The sequence below is a fragment of the Taudactylus pleione genome, unplaced genomic scaffold (genome assembly GCF_031769625.1).
Source record: "Taudactylus pleione unplaced genomic scaffold, aTauple2 ptg000121l, whole genome shotgun sequence".
NCBI classification, from domain to species: Eukaryota; Metazoa; Chordata; class Amphibia; order Anura; family Myobatrachidae; genus Taudactylus; species Taudactylus pleione.
Window position 1 is genome coordinate 5,119,150 of NW_028284523.1, and position 18,957 is coordinate 5,138,106.

An 18,957-nucleotide genomic window follows, 5' to 3' on the forward strand; every position below is an offset into this window, starting at 1 on the left:
ATTTATTGAAACGGAGAAGAAGAGTATTAATGAGAGTGTGACTATGCTAGCATGCTCCTGAGACACTTTCTGTGACCTCATTACTCCGCCAGCTTTCTCAATAATCTCATGACACGACTTTAGTCCCCGGTGGACAACCCAAACCAAACTCAATGCCTGAGATATAATAGCAGGATGTATAAGAATGAAAGGAGTGGCTTTGTTTTATCACGGATTTGTGTATTAATTGTAAGGGTGAAGACAGACACAGGTCCATCTAGTCCAAAATCACTGTTGTTTAATGTAGCGGTGCCAGTAATATTAGATATAAGATGTGATATCCCTGTGTCATTTGTTACTTGCCGTTCTATCAGATTACAAGTTACAACAAATCTAAGAACAAGTTAAGCATAGCACGTGTGAGTTAACTGCCACCAGCACACGCACACACACATACACACACACACACTATCATCAGTGTCTTGGACAATACATGTGTACTTGAGTTTAACTTCTTATCTAGAGGACTACAGCACTAAGCACATTCCGCTACGCATATCTGTGACAGCTTTACTCTGCTGTTATTATCTGCTGTCACCATACTACTCCTACTTGCTGTCACAATACTACCCTCCTACTACTATCTGCTGTCACCATACTACTCCTACTTGCTGTCACAATACTACCCTCCTACTACTATCTGCTGTCACCATACTACGCTGCTACTACTATCACCATACTATCCTGCTACTACTATCTGCTGTCACCATACTACTCTGCTGCTACTACTACTACCTGCTGTCACCATACTACCCTGCTGCTTCTACTAACCTGCTGCTACTATCGGCTGTCACCATATTACTCTGCTACTACTATCTGCTGTCACCATACTACTCTGCTGCTACTATCACCATACTACTCTGCTGCTGCTACTATCACCATACTGCTCTGCTGCTGCTACTATCACCATACTACTCTGCTGCTGCTACTACCCTGCTGCTACTATCGGCTGTCACCATACTACCCTGCTGCTACTATCGGCTGTCACCATACTACTCTGCTGCTACTATCACCATACTACTCTGCTGCTGCTACTATCACCATACTGCTCTCCTGCTGCTACTATCACCATACTGCTCTGCTGCTGCACTATCACCATACTGCTCTGCTGCTACTATAGCCATACTACTCTGCTGCTACCATCACCATACTACTCTGCTGCTACTATCACCATACTACTACTCACCATATACACTGCTACTACTAACGGCTGTCACCATATACTCTGCAGAGTAATACTGCTGCTACTAGCACCATACTACTACTACTCACCATATACACTGCTACTACTAACGGCTGTCACCATATACTCTGCAGATTGATACTGCTGCTACTATCACCATACTACTCTGCTGCTGCTACTACTATCCCCATACTACTCTGCTGTTGCTACTATCACCATACTACTCTGCTGCTGCTGCTACTATCACCATACTACTCTGCTGCTACTATCGGCTGTCACCATATACTCTGCAGATTGATACTGCTGCTACTATCCCCATACTACTCTGCTGCTACTATCCCCATACTACTCTGCTGCTGCTACTATCACCATACTACTCTGCTGCTGCTACTATCACCATACTGCTCTGATGCTGCTACTATCACCATACTACTCTGCTGCTGCTACTACCCTGCTGCTACTATCGGCTGTCACCATACTACCCTGCTGCTACTATCGGCTGTCACCATACTACCCTGCTGCTACTATCGGCTGTCACCATACTACTCTGCTGCTACTATCACCATACTACTCTGCTGCTGCTACTATCACCATACTGCTCTCCTGCTGCTACTATCACCATACTGCTCTGCTGCTACTATAGCCATACTACTCTGCTGCTACCATCACCATACTACTCTGCTGCTACTATCACCATACTACTCTGCTGCTACTATCACCATACTACTACTATCACCATACTACTACTCACCATATACACTGCTACTACTAACGGCTGTCACCATATACTCTGCAGAGTAATACTGCTGCTACTAGCACCATACTACTACTATCACCATACTACTACTACTCACCATATACACTGCTACTACTAACGGCTGTCACCATATACTCTGCAGATTGATACTGCTGCTACTATCACCATACTACTCTGCTGCTGCTACTACTATCCCCATACTACTCTGCTGTTGCTACTATCACCATACTACTCTGCTGCTACTATCGGCTGTCACCATATACTCTGCAGATTGATACTGCTGCTACTATCACCATACTACTCTGCTGCTGCTACTACTATCCCCATACTACTCTGCTGCTGCTGCTACTATCACCATACTACTCTGCTACTACTACTATCACCATACTACTACTACTATCACCATACTACTACTACTACTAACCATATACACTGCTACTACTAACGGCTGTCACCATATACTCTTCAGATTGATACTGCTGCTTTCGACGGACAACAACATCAATATCCTATTGGTCACAAACATAAGTAACCAGAGGATGAGATCAAGCCATTTGGCTGTACAGGTTGGTCAAATAAATCACTTTCTGCATGATTGACATTTAATAGTGTGGCCAGATGATGACTGCACACATACTGATACTGGTCATCTTCTGTTCACATATACTTGGCATGTGCAATTGGTTTAAATTGGATTAGAATTGGGCATCATGCAGGCCCCTCTGAGGGAGAAGAGGGGCCTTCAGGACCCAGGTGTCTGGTCTGTTCTGCATGAGATTTCCTACTGCTTCATTGGCTGATCCCTCCCCCAGGACCATCAATCATCACTGAGATGCATTTTTCAGCCAGAGCGAACCCTTCTCCCCACTCTTTTCCTCTTACTATATATACCTCCTCTCACAGGCTGTATGAATGATTTTCCGGCCCCACAATTAGTATTTTCTTTATTTCTTTATTTTTTTGCTGCAGTGGCCATGCCCCAGATCTGGCAACGCCCCTTGAGCTCAGGGCGCCAAAGGAACTTTCGCCCTGAATAGAGCAAAGTCTAGAACCGGCCCTGCTGTTTAAAAATAATAAATGATGTGCAGTAAGGGGAGTGACAAATTGTAATAGGGGCACAGTGAGACAAATGAAGGAGGGGCAGGAGAGATAAACAGGATGCAGTAGTGATAGGAGGAGGTAGTGAGAGATGTGTAGGCTGCTGGAATAAGAAAGAACACGGGGCTGTGAATCAGTAGGTCATTTCCTTTTAAGTGGTTAAACATAAATAATCTCAACCATAAAGCTATTTTTGCATATATAACATACAGATATGGAAACAATTCTGCTAATTTTGAAGCCATTAAAAAAAAGCTGCACAAAGCTCATAAGACCTCCGTCTCAGGGCCAGCTCCAGGGCTAATAGTGCCCTGTGCCGGCCAAGTGCTATGCGCTTCCTATCGAACAAAATTTGGGCATGGCCTAATTACCATAGACCACGCCTCCTTACATGACTTGCATCCAAATAACGTCAGGCTAGGGTGAGCCTCACTAGCTGGGCTTCCCCCAGCCCTCTCATGGCACTGAATGGATGCCGCGCCCGATCTCTCGTCTAAAGTGAAGGGATATAAAGGGGCGGTATTCAATGGTTTGGGGCGCCTATGACTTTTTATGCGTGTTGCGTCCATATAGACAGAGTTTAGGCGAATAAAGCGGCTAAACCCATCTGAAGTCCTAGTTAACGCAGCAAAACAGCAGTTTGGGTGCTCTAAACCAGGACTTTTCACCTATTTTTGTTCACCACCTCAGGAGCAACAATTGTATTGCACCGTCAACCGCCCATTACTAACATCCGTGGGTGAAAACAATTGAATTCCCCCATCAAACTGATAGGGGGGAAAGGGATTATCCCCACTAATGGGCACAGGGCCTGTTTCAGAGATAGACGCTAATGCGATCGCAGGTGAGATTTCGCACGGAACCCAGCTGCAAAAATATGCCGATAGTTCCAAAGTTTACCTGACCATAAGGCCGTCCACCGATGTCTTGTCGTATGCGTCCAACATCGCGTACCAGCATAAATATCGGTAACATTGATGCACATCAAGCAGCCATCTTGCCCTTGCGGCAGGTCTGACCAGCCACAAACACTGCAACTCTCCTGACACACGTTGTTATGCTGCATATGTAATGGTGTTGAAACGGTAAGACACACCTGCGTTTTTTCTTGCAACTAGTTAGTATACGCTCTACTCAAAGCGTGTCTTCAGAAGGGTTCCCCAAAATGACATGTTTTAAAAAAAAGTGTATTAATGTGGGTGTGCCACAAACACAGTAGGAGATACTGATCTAGCTTTTACTACACAACAGGAAGGGTGTAGAAACCAGAGACTTTCCTCAAATCTATAAACAATTTTAGAATTCAACAGCTACAGCTTTGAGTGCTACTTCCTCTGGTGTAATAGAGGGAACTTGGTGTACAATTGTTCTGTGCCCCTTTTCTTGGTACAGTACATTCCAATTTCACAGTAACAACAAATTACATCAATTATTAGGAACAAACATTCATGTTTCACAGATATTAAAACAGAGGTGAGTAGCATGGCTCTCCATCTCCAGCAGTATAGTGTACATTTTGTCCACGAAAACTTAATTGTCGACGACTTTTTTTTTTGTGGACTACATTTTAACGATAATGTAAACGTTTTAATAATAAAAATTACCACAAAATCTGTTCAATTTTAAATAAATGACAGACTCGAATACGAAATTTAAAATCCTTGTCAAAATTAACACTGGTTACTACATACACTAGGGTTATTTCACATTTTTAAAAAACAAGTACCGTTTATACTCGAGTATAAGCCGAGTTTTTCAGCACATTTTTTGTGCTGAAAAAGCACCCCCTCGGCTTATACTCGAGTCATGCCCGCATGGTACGCTGCTGAGTAGCGTACCATGCGGGCCGCGGTGCAGGCTGTGTCACACAGCCTGCACCGCGTGTGTAGCGCTGACCGGACGGAGTTCGGTCAGCACTACACACTGCTAAACACACAGCCGCCGAGGCCGGCAGCTATGTGTTTGGTGTAATCAGCAGCCGCTGAGAGTCTGTCAGACTCTCAGCGGCTACTGCTGCTCCCACTGCGGGAGCCATCTTCCGGCTCCCGCAGTGGGTAATGGGAGAGACGTCGTCATGACGACGTCTCTCCCAATATGCAAAGCGGCGGAGGAGCCTGTAGCAGCGTCGGGACCAGGAGCGGGGTTACAGGTAAGTGTTTGGTTTTTTTACATTTCTTTCTACTGGGGGCGCTACTACCAGGGGGGGATATCGCTACTGGGGGCACTACCAGAGGGGGGGGATTAATAATGGGGGAACTACCAGGGGGGGGGATGTTGCTACTGGGGGCACTACCAGGGAGGGGGGGGGGATACTGGGGGCACTACCAGGGGGGGATGGTGCTACTGGGGGCACTACCAGGGGGGGTTAATACTGGGGGCACTACCAGGGGGGGACATTGCTACTGGGGGCACTACCAGGGGGGGGATTAATATTGGGGGGACTACCAGGGGGGATGTTGCTACTGGGAGCACTACCAGGGGGGGGGGATTAATACTGGGGGCACTACCAGGGGGGGATATTGCTACTGGGGGCACTACCAGGGAGGGTATTACTACTGGGGGCACTACCAGGGGGGATGTTGCTACTGGGGGTACTACCAGGGGGGGATTAATATTGGGGGCACTACCAGGGGGGATGTTGCTACTGGGGGCACTACCAGGGGGGGGATAATGCTACTGGGGGCACTACCAGGGGGGGTATTACTACTGGGGGCACTACCAGGGGGGGATATTACTACTGGGGGCACTACCAGGGGGGGATATTACTACTGGGGGCACTACCAGGGGGGGATTACTAATGGGGGCACTACCGGGGGGGGATTACTACTGGGGACAGTACCAGAGGGGGGATTACTACCAGTAGCTGCTGCATTTCCCACCCTAGGCTTATACTCGAGTCAATAAGTTTTCCCAGTTTTTTGTGGTAAAATTAGATACCTCGGCTTATATTCGGGTCGACTTATACTCGAGTATATATGGTATGTGTTCTAGATATTTGTAGAAAATAAATATGACCTGGGTGAAGGAAATATGATTGTGTATTGCACTTGTTCTAACAAACTTAATGCCTTCCTTTGTATATGATATATGGGAGTAGTACTACGGTAAATCAGTATATAACACAATCTCACTCAGCCTACTGAGCCTAAATTACTAAACACATAGGTAAAGGTATGCTGACTTCAAGTTCTCAAGGGAATTTTAGAGAAAAGTTCTTCAGTAAAATCTATTACAGTATCATTAAACTGTTTGCAAAAATGAGGACTAAAACATTGACTAAAATTAGACTAAAATGAAAACGGAGGTCCACTGACTAAAACAAAGCAAAAAAAGAGACACTAAAACGTTATATTTAAAATTGTAGCTGGTTTAAAGTAAGTAAAACTAAATTTAAAATCCTTGTCAAAATGAACACTGCAGCAGTAACAGAACTCCAAATACCAGCATGCACTGATACGCTGGGATTTGTGGATCAAAAAAACAGGTAAAGGAGCCACGGAGGGTCTATGCCTATATTACAGAACCCACATATGCGCAGATACAGAGCACAGACAATTCCAAGCATACAGAATATTGTTTCTAGAGATGTGATGAGAAGAGACAGACTGACAACTGAGCTACTTACACTGGTAAACTATGACAGGAGAGAATCTCTGACGGGTTGGGTACGGGATCCCTGCAATTGGAATAGTGACAGCGGCATCCCGACAGTCAGAATCCCAACGCATGCAGGAAAGTACCCTAACCCATCTTTCCAGCAGCCTAAAACAGTCTAACCCTAACCCTCCCCACCCGCAGCCTAATCCTAACACTACCCCTACCATAGCCCTAATACTTACCATCGGAATTTCAGCAGTCGGGATTCTGGAGCCAGGATTCCGACTGCTGTCAAGATTCCGACACCATGATTCTGAAAGCCGACATCCCGACCGCCGGGATTCCCATTACATATCTTTCTGACAACTGAGGTACTGTACTTATTATTTATATATATATTGCCAATTACATTATGCAGCACTGTACAGAGAATATGCAAAACCTTACAGTTTAATTTCCATACCATGGGCCTGATTCGTCAAGGATCACAACTGCAACCGCATACACAGATCGGTCGATGTTACATACTGCGCATGCACCGCGGATGCGTGCGTTAACATTGCGATCACCAACGCAGATACAAAGCCATCGCAGAGTGAGTGACGTCAGGTCAGCGTTTGGGAGTTGTGACAGGGAAGTGGTTAGAGAAACGCAGGTGTACCTGTCCATTTGAACGCCGTTACTTGGGCGTACATAAATTAGCCATTGCAATGGTATACGCAGCTTGTGTACTCACTGCGTGCGACAAGGTTAGCAATTTCTAAGTAAGTTCAGACCTGTTGTAATTGTGCGTGAGGGGCCGATGTTACTCAACAGCAATCCATAGTGAATCAGGCCCCATGTACACAACCTATGAGGCCATTTTTGTTAGAAGCCAATTAACCTACCAGTATGTTTTTGGACTGGTGGAGGAACCAGGAGAACCTTGAGGAAACCCACACAAACAAGAGCAGAACATAATAATAGCCTTCCCGCTAGGCTGTTTTAGCGGGGCGCGGCGCCCTGCCCTCCTTCTGGAGGGCAAAAAGCACCCTGCCCTCACAGCCTGCAGGTGCCGTCTTCACCCGTGGGTCGCAGTGTCCCGTGGGTGGGGAAATATGCGGTGACCCGGTCACCGTCACAAAATAGACGCCGGGCGCAGGCGCCCGGCATCTATTCTTCCTGTCAGCAGCGCTTGGGGGCTGTTCGGCGTGCCCGTAATTGTCGGGCACGCCCACAAGAGTGACGAAAAGGGGACGCGTCGTACAGACACGCCCCCTTTTAAATGGTCACACCCCCTTTTCGGGCAGTGCCCTCTCTAGCTCCGGTGTCCTGCCTGCTGCCGGTGCTAGAGTGAACACTATGATAAAACACATATTGTAGGGCCAAATGTAATAGGGTGGGAGTTTAGAAAATGTGAGAGTTTAGCAGTAACCTCTCACACTATTACATTTGTCAAGTTGCATCTTTGAAATGGAAAAACATCTGGATGATAGTTTAAATCGTGAAAAATGTTTGAGTTTGAAAAATATGCGAGTTTGCATGTTCTCAGACTCTATTACATTGGCTGAGTTTAAAAAGTGTGAGAAAACACTAACATTTTCTAAACTCTCACCCTATTACACCCTATTCATAGAAGAGTCATGGCTCTTATATGAATGCCTCCATGAAGTCACAGATGTCCTTTGTATTGGAGAGCAGCTACTGTATCCAGGGCCGGCTCCAGGGGTCGGAGCACCCTATCCCGACCCAGAAAAGGCGCCCTCTATGGGTGGCGCCCCTGTGCGACCACACTGGTCGAACACCCCTAGATCCGGTCCTGACTGTACCATGTTAAATGTTCTGCTACTGCTAGTGGGTATTTTCCCTCTGCCCTAATGGGCTCAGGGCCTTATTTAGAGATCTACACTAATGCAACCACAGCTGCGATCTCACACGTATTTGCAAAATATGCTAATGTCTCCAAATCCTCCCTGAGCATAGGAACTCCCACTGCTGCCTTCTTATATACGTCCAACGATGTAGTACAACTGCGTAAACTTCGGTAACAATGACGCAGATTGGGCAGCCATGCAACTTCTGAGGGTCTGACCTGCCTCAAACACTGCGTCTCTACTAACACGCTGAGAGCTCTCATGCTGCGAAAGAGATCGCAATGGCTAATTTATGCACGTCCATGAAATGATGTTTAATCGTTCGATATGCCTGCATTTACGTAGCCACTCCCTGTTGCCTCCCCCAAATGCTGACTACCTGTCACTCACTTCGCGAGTAAATCCTGTGTGCGAGCGTAGTCGCAAACTAATCGCTGCACATGCGCAGTATGTCTTTCGGCGTGCGCAATGGCTAAAAATTGGTCAATCTGCATAAATATCGGCATTGCGTAAATCTCTGAATCATACCCTCAGTTTGTTGCCTGTCAGACAAATTTAGGATGCTTAGATGCACAGCCAGTCAGGGCCGATGATTCAACTAGTTTACCCCCCCTACCTACTATAATGTTTCTTACTTTCTCTCTCCTCTCATGCTCCTTCCCTTATTTAGGTGTCTATTTATCAAGCAGTGAAAAGAGTGGAGAAGTGAACCAGTGGAGAAGTTGCCCATAGCAACCAGATACTACCTATTTTGTAGACTGTACTTCATAAATGCTACTTCAAAGCTGATTGGTTGCTATGGGCAACTTCTCCACTAGTTCACTTCTCCACATTTTTCATTGCTTGAATAATAGACCCCTGTATGTGACAACAGTGGGATAATGGGGCAGGTGATAGGCTGAAAGGGTGCCTGGAAAGCTCATTGGGGGGAATTATGGTCATGTGTGACAAGTGGGGGTAATAGGTGGCAGTAGGAGTGGTGATCATGCGTGCCAATGGGAGGGAAGAAGATCGTCACATGTGATACTGTAATGGCTGGTGGGTTCATGTAATAATGGGAAGATGGATGGGGGTCATATGTTACAATGAGGGGGTATATGGGGGTCACATGTGACAATGGGAGGGAGGTTGGGGCATAATGGGTGATAAGAATAGATGGGGGGTATGTTATGACCTAGGCCAATGTAAATTGACTACATGTCAAAGATTAATTTTGTGGCACATTAAGCACCTGCTGAATGTGGTGTGCTGTAGGTATTGTTTGACATGTAGTTGAGACTTGCATGTGTGGTGCGGAGCCCAGGGCCCCAATTCATCCATTTTACTCCATTTCCTCCAATATTAAATACACTTTGGCCCTTTTATAGGTCTTAAAAGGGTGAAGATAACATGAAAAGTTAAACAGAAAAAGACCAGATTGATCTACTTTCCAGCATTCCTTCCCAAGCAATAAAATATATAGAAAATTAACATACAATAAATGTCACACATTTGAAAGGAAATTAAGTAGCAGCAGTTAATATTAATTAATGTTACGGCTGCGATTCTCAGCTAGTAATGAGAGTTACTATAACTCATGCTGGTCACAGATACAAAGCTCTCTGAAGGAGACATTAATCTCCTTTACTCTGGGCAAAGAATGGTTTAATGGGATTCTCATCAGCAGGCCTCCTCTCTAGTGCTTGTTTAATTAATACCAGCCATATATCAACAGGCCTAGGGTTCAGTGGGAATAATCTGCACCATCATCTATGTATTTATGTAGACATTACATCACAACATCCATAGCTGACATCACATTTTCCAGACCTAGACTCTTGCACAAACACCCTGGTACCAGGGAACCAAGGAGAAAACTTGTCTTACCCACAGTTATTGGGAGCAAACATTATTACTACATGTCCTCAATAATCCACTGAGAAGACAATCAGGCGTAGGCTTAAGGGGCCCTTTTGTAAAACCATAAAATAAAGAAACAATAGTTTTGAAGTGAATCATCTGACCAATCAACAGAGATATCGGATTATCGCAGAGCATTTTAAAAACGGATGATACTGGAAAGGGATACAGAGCCATTGCTTAATCCCTTAATGTATATCAGTCCGCAGGTCAGGCAGATAATGCAGAGTTAGAGACATTTTTAGATTATTGTTACTCTCTCAGACGAGGCCATTTGAATAAATAATTCCAAGAGGAAAGTGTCCAATATTCTAGAAGGACACAAAGAATTCATCACTTATGGTTAATGATCTGCAAACGTGTATGTTTACCATCTACTGTCAGTAATAAACATGAGTCCACTATAAGGAACCGCTGACCAAGTATGTATGTATGTATGTATAGGAGGGTAATAAGGAGGAAACCACTGCTCTCCAAAAAGAAAATGGACACTGGTAGATCTTGTTGCAATAAACAATAAACATTAGGTTTGGATGGGATGTAGTTGGCATCCCGGCGCACAGAATGTGGGCTCTCACAATCCCGATGCAGGAATCCTGACAGGGGTCAGAATCCCGGCTCGAGAAACCCAGCGGCTGCAATCCCGACAGTAAGTATTAGGGTTAGGTTTAGGGTTAGGCACTAGAGGGAGAGTTAGTGTTAGGGTGTGGGAGGGGAGGGTTGAGGGTTAATGGAAGGGTTAAATTATATAAGTGAAGGTGTTGTGATTTCAACTGCAGGGATTACGACCACCGGCATTGTGTGCACTGGGATCGCGTACAAAACCTGGTTTGGATATAACAAAGCCAGGCAATCCAAAGAATAAAAAAGATAAAGATCCTCATACGAGCCATAGTAGTGGAAACTGCTTTTCTAGGGAGTATATTGTCCTGTGACTTGAACACAATGCAGATTATGCATCATAGTACAGGTAAGACGTTCATACAAAACAGATCAAAGTATGTACAGAAGAATAAAAGGAACAGGAAATGTCTGGCTGAGGTCATTTCTGCTAAAGGTGAGAATATACTATCGTAGGTTTCAATACAGATGTGTCCACATACATCTTCCCTCCATGCGCTACAAGTTGCATTAAACATAACACAACTTGTACAGTAGCACATGTTTAACAACTAGAAGGGCTGTTTAACACGCAAGGAAATAAGATGTATGTGGACACATCTGTATATTCTCTTCCAAATGTATATGCTCGAAGAAACACCAATAATATGTCTTTAATCACATTATCTTTGCCTAGTATTAAGAATTACATTCACTTCAAATAACAGGATAAGTTATGTAGAAATAGAGATCATACTAAAAGATTTACAGACTTTAATTCATCATTGTATTACTGGACAGTACACCGTGAAGGCTTAGCCCAGCACCCGCTATTATTCATACGCAGCATCTTTTGTTTTTAATGCAAGTTCAGTAAATTAAAAAATAAAACATTAAAAATATGTCACCACATGCAAAAGTCTCAATTGAACTCTATGGGAATGCTTTGTGTACATACCCACTAGCTGTTACCACACAAAGTTTAACCACTGCTGTGCTGCATTTTTCCTATTGATTTCAATGATTCATTCAAATGTTCTATTATTGTTTGCTGTGCGAGCTGTACAAATTCCAATGACATTAATAAGATATTTCCCAATTCAGAGATGTACGCTAATGCAGTCACATCTGCGATTTCGCACGAACACAACTGCGAAAATAGGTTGTTTCCAAAGCTTACCGGAACATAGGGACACTCACTGCTGCCTTCTCATATCCGTCCAACGTCAAGCACCAGCATCAACATCGGTAATATCGACGCAGATCAGGCAGCCATGCGGCAAGTCTGACCTGTTCCAAACACAGCGTCTCTCCTGACACGTAGACAGCTTGAGTTGCGAAAGATATCGCAATAGATAATTTATGCATGCCCATAAAACGGAGTTTAAACAGTCAGACACCCTGCGTTCGCTTAGCCACTCCTCATTACCTCCCCCAAACGCTGAGTACCCGTCACTCACTTTGTAAACAAATGCTTTGTGCAAGAGTCATTTTAAAACAACCGCTGCGCTTGCTCAATGCGGCTTACGTGCATGCACAATAGCAAACAAATTGGTAAATCTACCTAAATAGCAGTGCGGACATCTCTGAACCAGGCCCTTAGATAGGATACAGAGATGAATGGAGAAAATCAGCATTGGTAACTGTTTTTTTCCAGACAGATTAATAGTGGTTCAAATAATCTGTATTGATGTTTAAACAAAGCAGAGAGAGTCTTCGGCACTGACTTTCATTGTCTGCCAATCAGATTGGGGCTAGGGCAGGAAAACCGCTTGGGATTGATTCATTTTGTACAAGACTCTTTCTGAGCAGCTTTATCGTTTTATTATTTATTTATTTACTAGTGGAGCTTTGTCACATTCATTTTAATTGGGTTTCTACAATTTGCTAACCCAACTGCAGTTTATGTTGTGGTCCAGCACACAAACGGGTATAAATAATAACATTTACAACCATTGTAATATGTTTGTGCAAAAGCAACACTATTAGGATACCAGCCTCATAATGAGTGTTAAAAATGCTGAATGAGAATTAAGGGCCCCCTGACAAATTTTTACACTGCAAACCCCTCTCCCCTTCCCCGGTGGGCTGGTCACAGGAAGAAAATAGAAAGCCAGTAAAGTAGGTATATTTTATATATATAATAAGAATATACATTTTGGGGCATATGTATCAAAGCTTAATGTGAGATACAAATGTGAAATATAGATCACCGACCAATCAGCTCCAAACTATCATTTCTTAAACACAGCCTGCAAAATGTAAGTTAGAAGCTGATTGGTTGGTGATATATATCTCACAATTTTATCTCGCATCAAGCTTTGATACATATGCCCCTTTATGTGATAAAAACATGAATCACATACACAACATATGTGCATATAGACTTAGCAAAAAAAAATATCAATTAGAAAGAAAAAATACCTGAACACTATATTAGAGGCATAAGATTCAGGGGTCTATTTACTAAGCAGTGTTAGGAGTGAAAAGTGATAAGAAAGTGATAAGGTGCCAGCCAATCAGCTCCCAACTGTCATTTTTCAAACTCAGCCTGTGAGATGACAGTTGGGAGCTGATTGGCTGGCACCTGATCAATTTTCACTCTGTCCCCTAACACTGCTTAGTAAGTAGATCCCTTAAGCTGGGTACACACTAACAGATATATTGGCCGGTCAATTGATCGGCCAATGTATCTGCTGCCCGTCGGGCAGTGTGTACCCGTAATATGTAGGTGAACGTCGGCGTTCACCGACATATCGCATTGACTGTGCTGCACAGCCGATGGACAGATATGTCTGCAGACATACCTGTCCATTGCCAGGTGTGTACACACACAGCGGCAGCCGCGAGGAGGGGGGGCGGGAAGCGCCCCCTGCCCACCGGGACAGGACCCCCGGTTACCGGGACCTGCAGGCAGGCACAGATGATGGTTGTGCAGTGTGTACCAACAACCATCATCTGCAGATATATCTGTATAGTGTGTACCCACCTTTAGTGAAGGTACAAAATCACCACAGGATAACTGATAATGAATCCTGGAACAATAGAGTCCCTAGTGCTGAAAAGCCAAATGTGCCACATTTCCCATTGCCCCCTCCATAGATCTCTCATTGCCCCTTCCACAGATCTCTAGCTGCCCCCTCCAGTCCATAGCTCTCTCATTGCCCCATAAAAGCTTACTTTTAGTTGTGATCGCTTCTCTGCTGTTGCTGCTCCTCTCAGTGTGCTCCTTCCTATACTGCTCATACAGGAAGTGAACAAAGACAATTCCTCTGCGCACAGCTTTGCCATTGTGGGGCTGCTGCTGCCTAACATCTTCTTGGATCATTTAGACTGTGTTCCAAATAGTCACTTTAGCTATTACCTTTCATCCTAACCACTCTCAGAACCTCCCACTTGTGGTCCCCCCACAACCGGCGCTTGGGGAATAGGCTATGGAAGCCTCCCCTAGATTTGCCTCTGACAGTCGGGCAGAAGCCTAGAGCTGCTGGGCCCGACAACATATGGCCCTCTGTCCATCTCTATGGGCGTCTCTGGCAGGTTTTTTGTTTTTTCTTTAATAAAACTTATGTTTTACGGAGGATTTGTGTTCACTTTGATAACAAATACAGGCAATAAGTATAAGATAAAAATGACACAGCCGAGAAAAGACTGTAGTTCAATAGACGTAATTGTATAAAATATAACTGATAATTATATAGCAAAGATTTAAACCTAATTAATAATCTTTCTGATTTACTCAATCTGGTTATATAAGGAGACCTCAAGATACTGAGATATCATAATTGCTGGCTGATGTTGTAGTTCATACTTCCGGACAACGTGGTCCACTGGGAATGCCAATGACCAGTAAGTCAGTTAGTGGCAGTCAGTAATATTAAGCTAAAACTCTGGACCTTCTTGCCACAACAGTGCCACACCAATTATCCTGAGATGGTGTCTCTCTCACATCCATACAGCCTCCGATGTATCATATACTTTATATTGTAAGCAAACCTATTGAGTAACACTTGTTACACTTGTGTACCTGTAATACCAAGCATGCCTTTCAGGCCAAAAGCTACAAGATATGGAAAGCCAAAAGTACTTTATCATTGTTATATATACGCTTTGGTTTCCTGAATGCTGCTGACTCTTTACTAGAAATATTAATCCTAGACTCAGACAGGTTATTAGGCCGGCCATACACGGTGCGATAAGGGAGATCCGACGTCTGGCATATAGGGCTGTCCGCACACACGGTGCGATCGGGTGGCCGCCCGCCCGATATGCCAGCTCCCCCTCCCCCTCCCGCATAGCAGTACATGGGATCGCACATTGCATCCCCTGATTGCATGGTTCTGCAGTGTGATCAGGCGATGCGATGTACGACCCCGCGGGAGCGCGCTTTGTACGAAATCAGGCCCACACACGGTGCAATAATCGTACCAATCCATCGAATCGGCTACTTTATCGCACCGTGTATGGGCCGCATTAGTAAGCCACCAGAAACAATAAGAGGCGTTTCTGGAGATTACAGAAATCAACCTTTTATCTTCTCCAACCCCTATATCAAGGCAGATAAAACATCAGTGTGACTGTGTGGAAGACACCATGCAGCGGGGCCCCACTGAAATATAAATACAGTAGTATAGTTTAATGACACTAAAATGAACAAGGCATTAACCTGTTGTAAAGTCTTCATCTAAAATTATATTTAATTCTCAAGCCAAATAGCATGAAAAGTTTGCCAGGTTCAAAAAGATTCATGTCCAAGTATCCAACATCATGCTCTCCCAATGGCCTAGGAATTCCTCCAGTGATGCAGTCACCACTGTAATCAGTCTTATCCACCAGAAGAGATGCGTAGATTGTATCTACCATGTCAAATAGGGGGAAAAAAAAAAATCAATGTCAGCTGTAATCACGGAGTGTCTATGAAGACCTGATGACTGCAAATTTCAGCTAATTGTATTGATAAACCCCAAGAATAATCGATAGACAATAAACCTTTTAAAAGACATACTCCTCTATCTCAAGACCCCTGCTGACCCCAGCAATACATATCCATTATCAGTGGCTAGTGAGCTGACAGACATTACCAAACGTGTGATGCTTCTTCGTGGACAGTGCTTCATCCTGAACAGTGGGGGGAGGGTTTGTTATGACAAGTCGACATTGAGAACGTTGACACCCAAATGTCATCAGGTTCTGAATGCTGACAGTCCACCTGGACTTTAGGTCGACAAGCAATATGTTGGCATTCACAAATGTCGACATGGACATCATGTTTGACATTTAACAATATTATGATCATGTCGTCATTTTAACCATGCCGATATGTACGAATGTGAACATTTTTATTTTCAACCTATGGCACATGTCGGCATTCAGAACCTGTCGCCATTCTGACCGGATACCCAGTGGAGAATATTGAGGTTTGTGGAATTGTAATAACACAGTGCCCACAATAGCTAGCCTGATTTACTGTATTTAAAGTTTAAACACTAATGCCAAGAGTGGTATATAGAGCAGGCATCCTCATGGTAACAATTCCATTGTGTACTATGACATAAGGCTATCATGTATACTGCATAATATAAATTTCTGCATTATTAAGACGTGTGCTATACTGTATAATATAATGCCTGACAAACAATGTAGTGTCAAATGCTTGCAGATAAAATCTATTCAGTTAGTTAACAGGGCATCATTAATAACTTCACCTACTGCTACAATACAAAGACTAACAATCTTGTTAAATACATGGGACAATGATCCTCTTAATGGAAGTTATAAGCATATTAGAAAGGAGATCCATGACCTAGTAAAAGCAGAAATCTGCAGGCGATTTCTTATATATGTAATAACTTTGTAAGGGGTACACATACATGCATTCTCTCGCTTTACATTAACTTACTTTTTAATTTATTAATTTTCCTTTCCATTTATTATTATTATTAACACCAGTTCTACCCCCAGGATCCTCATTGATTTGGGCAGTATAAGACATTCCCATGTTACTTAGATCAAGGAGAGACTGAAAATGCCCCTGTACTGCTGCGCACGGTAGGTCATGTGACTGGCAGCCGCACAATAAACATTGTATTAGCAGCTCCCTCTGACGTCAGAACCCACTAATTTAACAAATATTATAAAAATATATTATGTTCCTTTATCTATACAGCACCAACATATAGCACAACATGGTACACACCATAAATCATTACAGAAACTTACATTGCTGGGAAGACTGGAGCTTAAACTCTATAGATGATACAAAAAAACCCCCGAATAACGAATCCCACACACAGTGCTTGGAAACACCACATTCTGATCCACTATTATTTTGTGTAACACCCTTAATACATAAACTTGATTCTGCTGAATGCTTACTACTAGATTTGCACATTACACTCCATATGGTACATACATAAAGGCTTTCTGTAACACTATTGTCATAACATGCCCAGAGACAACTGTTATTGTACTGGAAACAATTGCATAGAGCCTAATATCATGTAACCCCAGTGTAAACATACAGTGACCTGATCACAGGCACTTACCCAGTAGTGATGGGGTATACGGACAGTATGCAGCTGAGCGGTCACTCTATTAACCCATTACAGGCATATCCAGCTACCCATTCTGCTGTTGAGATCACTTCTTTTTAGGCAGTGTTTATTCTGCACATCCAGTAACTTGGATAGGCATAACTGGTCCCTGTGTGGCCGGCTGGTGGCTTCTTATATGTGAAGGAGGAGGGTTGGCTATAACCTGTAGGCAAGTGCAGGAGCCCATTTCCCAGCACACAAGTCTTGTGTGATGAGAATGGAGAGTGTAGAAGGACTCTCCCGCCCCGGGGACCTCCCAGACGATGTCACGAGCTGGGATTCCACAGGGAGCCAGCTGCAGGTTTAAAGTCCTGTGCCAATTCATTCAGTGCTTCCAGCCAGGCAGCACTGACGTCTCATTCTAAATGACAGTGTATAGATTTTGTGTGCGAGGCTGACAAGGCTGACTAGCACAGAGTTCACTCTGCAAACATTACCTCACATTTGTGACCTCTGCTTATTCAGGGAAAACAGAAGACCACAAGTAAACAGTTGGGAAGCCGGCGGATGCAATGCCGACTGCCGGCTTCCCGACTGCTGAATCCTGGCAAGGGTTAAATGACAGGCATCGAAATGTCGATCAAAGGGGTGCCGGGCGTGGAGAGCCGCGCTTGGGAGAGTTAGGTTTAGGGCTCCCTGGGGGACTTAGGATTAGGCACCCCCCCCCCCCCCCCCGGGAGGTTAGGGTCAGGCTAGGGCCATGTGGCCGGCAGTAAATCATACTGATTCAGGTGTGGCACAGGGGAGTGGGTATAAGTGGGTGCCAGCAGTAAGTAATTTATTATTTTGCTTTAATCAGTGAGTGTACTCAGGGGTACGCAGTGCTGGCACCAATATCTTGGTCTAATTTTTAATTCTTATAAAGTGTTCCAGAAACAGAGAGAAATCAGCAAAATAATTTTAGAAATTAATAAATAAGCATATGCACACATATCCATAGGTTGGAATCTATTATAAATCTCATATCAACTTGTAACACAATATGGGGGAGATGTAATAAGAGAGCTGGGGGAGAGCGATAAAGATGTAATAAGATATGGGGGAGAGCGATAAAGTGAAGAGAAATAAAGTACAAACCAATCAGCTCCTAACTGTAATTTTACAGCCTGTACTTGAAGGTTGCAGGATGTAGACTGTGCCCCAGCTCTAGCTTGGCATTGCATTTACTTTAAGTCATGGCACCAGCAAGGTACACAGAAAATAAAGCAGGTGAAAAAGAAAGAATTAGTAAATGTGAAAATGTCAGCTCTACTGGAAAATGAAGCCATTCTGGTGAGCGGACTGTTAGACATGTAACGGGCACCTCTCAGGGGCTATGCAAACATTATGAGTAATGGA

At 44.0% G+C, this 18,957-nt stretch overlaps 1 protein-coding gene across 7 annotated transcripts in view; it reads right to left on the reverse strand.

Moving 5' to 3' along the window:
• The window catches only part of SULF2 (sulfatase 2), a 379,961-nt gene that overhangs the window by 129,260 nt on the left and 231,744 nt on the right, over window positions 1-18,957 (reverse strand). Inside the window, exon 1 of one of the 7 annotated variants that reach the window (XM_088472168.1) lies at window positions 17,572-17,836. The exons of the other annotated variants lie outside the window; for them this stretch is intronic. The gene's annotated coding sequence lies outside the window, so the exon portion shown is untranslated. Of the gene's footprint in view, window positions 1-17,571; window positions 17,837-18,957 lie in introns of those variants that run through there. 7 annotated transcript variants of the gene reach the window in all.